The sequence below is a fragment of the Corvus hawaiiensis genome, chromosome 2 (genome assembly GCF_020740725.1).
Source record: "Corvus hawaiiensis isolate bCorHaw1 chromosome 2, bCorHaw1.pri.cur, whole genome shotgun sequence".
NCBI classification, from domain to species: Eukaryota; Metazoa; Chordata; class Aves; order Passeriformes; family Corvidae; genus Corvus; species Corvus hawaiiensis.
Window position 1 is genome coordinate 98663862 of NC_063214.1, and position 9356 is coordinate 98673217.

The window sequence follows — 9356 nt, forward strand, 5'->3', positions numbered from 1 at the left end:
GGGATTTCCTGGAGACGGACCCTAGGAGCTGTCATTTCTAGACTGCAAGGTAACCCGGTATCCAATGAAACCTGGAGCCCAATTTACTCTCAGTAGTAATGTGTTTGCTAAGAGTCCTCCAAACAGTGTTACTTGCCACTATTTTTTCTGTACACTATACTGTCAGCAGGCATCTCCCACAAAGCCAATAGAGACCTGGTAAGTGCAACGACTGTGCTAATGACTGGTTAATGAAAGTGAGAGACAAGTTATAATGGCACCACCTTTTGAGAAGCCAGCAGCAGCAAATACAGCTGTTGCTTTCTGACATTTCAGTGTGTGGATCCTGCTGACTGCTGAGATTGGTAGGGAACTGAATCACGTCATTAGCTGGACTACATGGCCACCTCTTCCCTCACTAGTTGCAGCAGCCTCAAGTCTCAAACTTCTGTAAAAACAAGGACAGATCCTTGAAGGCCAAGTAGTGAACATACCATTAGAGCAGTTAAAATGCTGCAATGTATGTGTACATTTAAATACATATGTGTGTATGGAAATGTGCCTGTAGTAAGGACAATTATATTAGCACAGTAACAGGAAAGTAGATGCCCTTTATTGTTTGAGTACAAGTAGTCCTTTAAGTAATAGCACTGTTGTGTAACAGCATGGAAATGTAAAGCTGAGCTCTGTTTGCTCTAACAAATGTAAGGTTGGCACCCTGTCAGTTGTGACTCAAGCAGCACATTGTAACATTTCAACCATATTGAACTGTGCGTCACAAGAAGACTTATTTCGTACTCCGTTTTCTTACTGATGGAGGGGGCAGAGCACAAGTAGAGGAATAGATTTTTTTCTTCTGGTGAGCTGTGCATTTCTATTTGCTTTCACTGGGATGCTTTGTAATAGGATGACTGCCAGACTGGCTTTCTTACAAAAACACCTTACCTGAGTAATAGTGCTGTTTCTAGAGAGGAACTGTGCTTTGCACAGTACCCTCTACTGTAAGCATTGGTGAGGTAATGAGGTCATAAAAATAAAAAAAGTTAGAGATGTAAGGATTTTAATTTCACTGTTGACCAGTGTGAAGAAAATAACTCCCCCTGTTTTTCTCTCTACTTTCCTGCAAGAGGTCTACAGTCACTCTCACTGAAGACCACTGAACAAGCAATAGAGCTGGAACGGCTGTGATTTCATCCTCTCTTTACCTCTGTGCAGTATTATTGCCCAATCCTTTATAAAGCTTTGTGGTAGTCCAAAACATCTAACCCTAGCCATTTACAGTGTTGTGTTCAGGGGTTTTTGTCAGATTCTATTTAAATCTTTATTTTCAGAATTAGCAAGCATCTCATGTTAACTTTTGTCCTGAATAGCAAACGGTTGTTATTCATTCATGTATTGTCATAATTTTAAAATCTCTTTTCCTCTTTTATGCTGTGGCATATAATACTCATGTATGTCATAACTCACTGCTTAATCTGGTGTTCGGTTCAAAAAACACTTTACCCTTTTTGCCCCTCAAGAGTAGCTGAATAGGTATCCTCCTTTAATCTCCCTCTGTTCTGACAAAGGCTCTTTCTCTCTCCCTCCCTTTAATGTAGCTCCCTCTCTGCTACCAAAAGATGGGAATGAAAGAAAAACTGTGTGACTTCTGTCTTGCTTATGTACTTGAAGCAATACTCTGTGGGTAGTGATTTTCTGTTACCCTGTGCAATCATTCACCAGGTTCCACTTTACCTATGGAAATCTTCTGAGCAGCAACAGAAGGAGACATGCCAAACTACAGAGCTTGTCATGGGCATCAAGAAACAAGTAGTCTTCCAAAAGTGCTTTTAACTAAATGTAAGTCTCCTTTTGTTTTTAAATTCATTGTGCATCATAGCCCACATTCATACAGAAATCTTATTCTCTGAAGGCCTGAAATCTTAAATCTCCTTAAAGTAGACCTAGATGCAAAAGGCACAGGTGTTACCTTTGACAGTGGAATTTCTGGATCATTTGGGTACTTCAGATATTTTTGTGTAAGTTATACAGCTATAAAGGAGGTTACACTCTACTCCAGGTTGTCAACAGTACAGAAGAAAAACAAGGTTAAGATAAAAACCATAGTTTTCAGTACTTTGGAAAACACTGAAAGAATTGGACATTTTCACTGTGCCACGCTGTTTTGAAATATTGATCTGATGCACTTCTTTACAGTCCCAAGTAAATAATACTACAGGCAAACGATGCTAGAAATGAAAGTCAGATTTCCTATGGGAATGTTTGATAAACATGGATTATTTACACTTCCAGTCCTACAGAATTATGTTTCAGAGGATATTTTAAAAACTGACTTCAAATAATTTTTAAGTGGTTATTACCATCTGTGATAATATGCAAAAATCTCTCAATCACAAAACAGCCTGAAACTTATTAAGATTTCAGTATATTGACTTCAGCTGAAGACTGTTTGAATCTTGGCTTTGACTTGCATTTAGAAATAGATTTAGCTGGGAAGTGGCCATTGTCCCAGCTGCACACTGGTTGAAGTTCAACCATAATAACAAAGAAGTTTAAATGGGATTGACATCCAGTCCTCTACTGCTGTAATTTCCAGCATATATTTGACTGTATGATTAGCATTCACATACCCCCACTAGCAGTGTCTGCTTATGGCTGTAGGAAAAACTGTAAACAGAGGTAGTTCAGTCATCTGTCCTGCTCAGCTGCTGCTGGGAGATGGATGGGATAGTTGTGAGTGCTGCCTCAGCTATCCCAGCTAAACTGGCCAGTGAGCACAAGCCTGAGCCTTTTTAGAAATTGTGTCCTAAGTCTATTGGAGCTGGAGGTGTCCATGTGCGTAACTAGGAGCTCCATTCAGAGGTTGTGAGTTCTCAGATGAGTAAGTAGGCAAGTCCTACTTGGATTGGAATTAGGGCTGACAGTATATTTCAGAGGCCTAATTGGTACAATCATTGCATCAAAGATGCTGATGTTAAAAAAACAAAAAACCAAAACAAACCCCAACCCCCCCCCCAAAAAAAACCTCAAGAAGAAAAGAAAGAAAAAACCCAGTGAAATATTTGACAACAGCTGATGGTGCAGGTGACTCAGGTGCTTCCCCTGCTTCTTTTTTCTTTTTCCTAGAGAGTCCTGTTAAGGCTGTAGGGTAGCTCTGGGCTATGTCCTTTCAAATCACACCTACCACTCATTCCTTCCTCGCTTACTCATTGTCTCATCACTCATCTGCTCCCATCTATCCATTTGCTAATGTCATTCACTACCTACTTAAGAATTATCTTTCATCCACTTACTGAATGAAGGATTCAGATAGCTCAAGGAGTTTTATTTTCTGTTTTAATCTTATTTTTCCTGCACACTGGAAGACTTCCTCTCAGAGGTGAAGGTGCAGAAACCTGTGGAACTTGGAATTAGCTTACTCCTAGCACAGTTTTTACTCCCCAGAAATGCCTCAGGGCATAGAGCTTTTGACCTTCTCTATTTTCCTGCCTGTCACCAGAACATCAGAAACTCCATAGGAGCAGGATGAACTTCTCTGCTTCCATGAGATTTCTCACTCACTGCACTTACAAAGCACGTGCTGAGCTCTGAAATGTGCCAGACTTAATTTATCACTAAGGCTAACCACAAAAATAAATCACAACACTTTTTTATTAATCATGTTTGAGCTTAAACACTTTCTGCAGTGTACCCTGCTCGAAATTATTTTATAGGCAAACCCCAAAACCTTCAAAATGAAACTTTATAGACTTTGAAATCTGACATCAACACTTTTGGTGATGAGAGTTCCAAATTATCTCTTATCACAAAGAAATTTCTAGTACTCTGCAATTCCAAAACTTTAGATAATGCTTCAGATTACAGAGCTTTGTAATTTTATGCTTCTCTTTCACATTCTACATTTCCCTTAGACATAGAAGATTCTCCAGTTTTTTATTAGAAGTTTCCTAGCCATCATCATTATTAAAAATGCCCAGGGCTTTAAAATAGACATAAATACAAAGAACTCCAAATTCATCACAGGTAAAATTTGATGCTTAAGCTGATCTCATTCATTTTTTGCTTGATTCTTGACTGCGGTGTTTGGAAACACTATATAAAACTCATTAAAATTTCACATTTTTCTTCTAACAGCCTTGAAATCTATCTTCATTTTTTTCCTGGTTCTAGATACAAAAAACCTTTCAAATTTGTGAAAATCTCAGCTGTAACTCACCCTTCTCCACCTCATTTCCTAATGAGTTTAAAAATGATTTTTCATATCTTGCTTCCAGAGGACTGACTTATCTGAATAAAATAAACAAGTAAGTAAAAATATCCTTTGACAGTGTATTTGAGCTCAAGAGAAATTTTCTTGGAGATTTAAGAAAATGAGAGATAATCTTCTGATAATTTTATTTTGCTTTTCATATAAGGACTGCAGTAATAAATCAAGAGCTAGTAAATCACAGGCAGAAACTTCGAGACATTGAAAACTTTGAGTGAAATCTATCAGACTTTGTCAAAGAGCCTCTAGCAGGCCGTGCACTGACAGTCACAGGAGCCACGTAGGAGGCTGTGCAGAGTGGGGAGCAGCATCCATCTGAACCTGAGCTCAGCACCTTTCTGGGGTCAGGCAGCAGGTAGGGAGGTCATTTTTAGCTCACCAAAGGAGCTGCTGCCTCTGGCTGCTGTGGAGAGCCGGTGCAGGAGCCTTGGCTCTGCTCCCCGGCTGGACTCGCACACAATGAGCCCACGAGGGCTCTGCCAGCTCCCCACTGGTGTCTGGCTGCTGGCTGGCAGATGTAAACAGCTCCTTAGCTGGAGGGTGACCATGGTATTCAAAGCCAACACACATACACACACAATGAATATTTTTATTCCCTCATATAAATTGTTAGACATTTGCTGCCAATTATTTTCTAGAAGTTAAGGCTTAAAAGCCTTCTGCAGTCCTTTTCTAGCTCTATTCCTCCCCCCTACCCCCCAAAAAAAAGGTCATTAATCTTGTTCTGTCTCCGAGAATTTCACAGTTTACTATTTTTTAAGGTGGTATCTGGCTGCTGGTACTTTGTTTATATGACAGGAAGAAAATTTTTGTATCTCCAGGCAAATGTTCTACCTCTCACACATGTCCTGTTAGCAAAAGGGGACCTGATCAGGAGCTGTCCTGACCTACCTTAGCTTAGCCCTCAGGATGAGCATGGCTGGCATTTTGGCACTACCAGTAGCCTTTCCTGAGACAAGAACTGCAGGAAAAGGCCAAAGTTAATCCAAAAATTGGAAGGAGCAGTGCTCTCCTTTGGCATCTCCTTTGATGCCTAAGGGCATTAAGCATTACATGAAACCTGAGTTTCTGATTGATATTTTGCTGCTTGTACAATCAGACATTAGCAGGGACAGGAATCTGGCACTCTGTTTTCACTTCCTACAGAAAACAGGGAAGAAACCTTTCATTTAATAAGACATTTCTCACTGACTACTGCCTTTCCTTGTTAAAAGAATCTCTTACACTCTGCACTAGAAGTACTTTTCCCTTTCTCTCTAAAATCTAAATTATGACATTTTGACAGAGCTTCTATCTATTTAAGAAATCCACTGACTTCAAGTTGCTCCTGTCCTTCCTGGCATTGTCATATCATGACAATTACAGAAGTCTTAATTTTTGTTTTCTTCCCTAATCTTGCTGTCAACGTGCTGGAATAAGGACAACTGATTTAGAAGGTATACTTAGTATTTTGACATATTAAATACACCTGCTCTTTGAAGTTAAGGGGAATAGGTTTTTGAATCATCAAGTCACTTGTAATTTCATACAAATTGTATCTTCATGGTCTGCAGACTTTATTTCAACTCATATTCATTGTTTGCGGTATTTTTGTTTTGTTTTTGTCTGAGATGGAAGGTGGCTTTTTCATTTTGTTTATAATATTATTACTGCTGTGAACTTACCACCAGCCAAGCACTAAAATTAAAACAACACACAAAACATGTATACAGAGCTCACTGCAGGGAGAATATTTGACTCCAAGTCTGTGCAGACATGGAGAGGAAAAGGGACTAAAGTTTGCCTAGTTACTATTGTGGCACAATGCTGTACACAGGTGTGGTACCTAAATGCAGCCTGCCTTGAGGATGGGTTCTGTTGTCAGCACTCCAAGTGTATATTTTCTCTAAGCAATACCATATTTGGCTTGCATCAATGGCTATCGACAAATGTATTTAATCTTTACCACCTTGTGGTTGGGTTATAGATAAAACTTGCTGCCAAAAGGATCTTCCTACTGCTCCCACATAAATCTATGCCTGTATGTCATGACTATTCCTGATTTTCATGCTATGATGTAATTTGTTTTAAACTTCAAGATGTACATTGTACACAAAGAATGTCTGCTCAGTTTTGCTGCTGAAGTCTGTCACTGCAGCAACAGGGAGCTCCATGAATTCACTGTGAAAAGGAGGGGTTAATACAATGGAATGAAACCCTTTATTAATTTAAGCTCCTATATCAGTTTCTGGGCCTTTTATACTACTCAGGCTTTTGCTGCCTGCCAACTGTACCTCTAATTGAAGCTTGAAACATCAGAAGAGATGTCCGTAACCTCAGTAGCATTACTCTTCACTGGAATGAGTGGAATGTTGGCTCTGCATGGGGAAACCATAGCTCTCCTCATTAAACTCCTACTGATAAAGCAGTACATGAAAGCCACGGATACATCTCATACATAAATGCTTTTGGCTTGTTTGAACTGGAAACTATCACAGCTCACTGATCTGTCATGAGTTTACCAACAAAAATGTAAATGGTGGAATTTGTGGGCCAATGCACGGCAGAGATGGTACAGCCTGGTGCAAAATAAGTTGCAGGAACTTTTCTTTGCATCCTCTTCTGTTGTCTAAAGGAAATAAACAAATAAAATAACTGTTTAGTTTTTTCACCAGCTGGTTTTCAAAGCACCTCCATATTTAAATGTGAACTATAGGCCTTTAACTAAAATGTAAAATTCTTGATTACAATAGCAAGAAATATAAGAAAATATATTCCATATTGGTGAAAAACGGTGTGTAAATTCATATTCTTTCTTTGGATTGTGGATTACTATTTGTTTGTCAATGACTGTTTAAGGGCTATATAAATAGAATTCAGCTTCCACTGAAATCACTGTGAGACTACCTTTACTTAGTGATTAGATATTTACAACATTTGTCTAAGTAATATATTAAATCTCTGCCTACCTTCTGCATACATATATACATGAGGTTGTGAAATAAATGTTTTTCTGCAACTAAACCTGGAGTGACCACACTATCTACAGATGATGAGAATGCGTTTTGTGAGAATGCACAAGTTAGTGTGTCAGAAATGTATTACACGAATGATAGGCTTGTGTTTCAGAAGAATTTTTTTTTTTTTTTAGATTTCTTTTTAATGCTTGTGGTACATCTCTTTCAGCAGGTAGTGCAATGCAAAGTGGAAGAACTGAGTTTTGTCTTGCTGACACCTACTCTGGCTCCAGAACTGTGTATCTGCATTGCATCTTCAGAACAGAACAGAACAGAATATAATATAGACTAGAACAGAGTATTTCAGTTAGAAGGGACCTATAACGATCATCCAGTCCAACTGCCTAAACAATTCAGGCCTGATTAAATATCAACCCCTGTTATTAAGGGCATTGTCCAAATGCCTCTTAGACACTGACAGGTTTGGGGCATCAACCTTCTCTCTAGGAAGCCTGTTCCAGGGTTTGACCAGCCTCTGGGTAAAGAAAGGATTCCTAATATTAAGTCAGAACCTAGCCTGATGCAGCTTTGAGCGCTTTCTGCACATCCTGTCCCTGGACCCTAGGAAGAAGAGCTCAGAACCTCCCTCTCTACCTCCTCCGGAAGCTGTGGAGAGCAATGAGATCACGTCATCTTCATTTTCTCCAAAGTGAACTTGTCCTAAGTCCTCATCCACACTGGACATTCTTTCCAGCCTTTCACTGTCTTTGTCATCCTCCACTGGATGCATTCAAGGACCTTCACATCCTTCTTAAATTGTGGAGCTCAGAAGTACAAATAGTACTCCAGGTGAGGCTCCACCAGTGCTGAGATCAGTGGGATCATCAACTGCTTTGGAGCGACTGGTGAAGCTGTGTTTGATGCACCCCAGAACGGGATTTGCCCTCCTGGCTGCCTGCGGTCCCTGCTGACTCCTACCGAAACTGTTGTCAACCAGCACCCCCAGATACCTTTCTGCAGGGCTGCTCTGCAGCCAGTCCTCTCCAAATTCATACCTGTGTGGGGCATTTCCAATCCTATGTGCAGAATATGGCATTTAGACTTGCTAAATTTAATCCTGTTAATCATTGTCCAATGATCCAGTCTATCTAGATCCCTCTGTAAATCCTCTTGTCCCTAAAGAGAGTCAACAGCACCTCCCAGTTTGGTATCATCAGCAAACTTGCTAACAGTGCATTCAATCTTGAACTCGGATTGTTGATAAATACCTTGAAGAGCACTGGCTGTCACTGCTGGTGATGAGTCACCAACCAGATGTGGCCCCATTCCCTGCAACCCTTTGAGCCCTGCTCTTCAGCCGGTTCCTCACGTTGCATGCTGTGAACCTGCTCATCCCACAGTTGGACAACTTGTACAGGAAGATGACGTCAAGGACAGTATCAAAGGCCTTACTAAAATGAAGAAAAACTACATTCACCACCTTCCATTCATCCACTAGATGAGTGAGCTTATTAGAGAAGGATATCAGATTAGTTAAACAGGACTTTCCCTTTGTGAACCCATGTTGACTTGTGCCAGATAATTACATTATTCTTTAAATGCCTTCCAGTAGTACCCAGAACAACAGCAAGGTTTGTGGTCCATGGCACACAGAGTGCATGCATGGCAGGTGACTGCTGGAGAACCTTGTGCTCACACTTCACATGACCTGCCGTGAGTGGTGGCTCCCTGTGTTTCTTCAACCCTTATTACCTCTGCAGGGAAACTGCTCTGAGCACCAGTGATGTGCTTTGCTGTATATCACATCCCTAAGAAGAAAAGAAAGGCAAATGCATATTTCTCTGGTACATTAAATCACTAACACAGACACACAGACTGCATTTTTGTGTTCCTCATTCATTCTGTTATCAGCCTCACAAAGATGTCTGTATATGTGACATAGTCCACACATTTCCCAAGTTATATCAATCACGATATTATAATATACATTATACCACTTTTAAATTAATGGCATTGTACAAAACCGACATATACACACCTAACTATGTGCACAGTAATATATTTGCCTTTTCCAGATCTTCTAAAATTAGTACTGAGAAGGTCTTGCTTCTAAAGTAATATTTTTACTTCAATGCAACATCTTTCCACTCTGTCCAGAGGGACTGTGTGCTGCT

The 9356-nt window shown here is 40.0% G+C and overlaps 1 long non-coding RNA gene across 1 annotated transcript; it reads left to right on the top strand.

The window, feature by feature from the left end:
* Positions 1-725: 725 nt before the first annotated feature.
* Positions 726-8362, top strand: LOC125338103. Its single transcript, XR_007208188.1, has 3 exons — positions 726-838; positions 1702-1818; positions 7412-8362. It is a non-coding gene; the product is annotated as an uncharacterized LOC125338103 (long non-coding RNA).
* Positions 8363-9356: the final 994 nt, after the last annotated feature.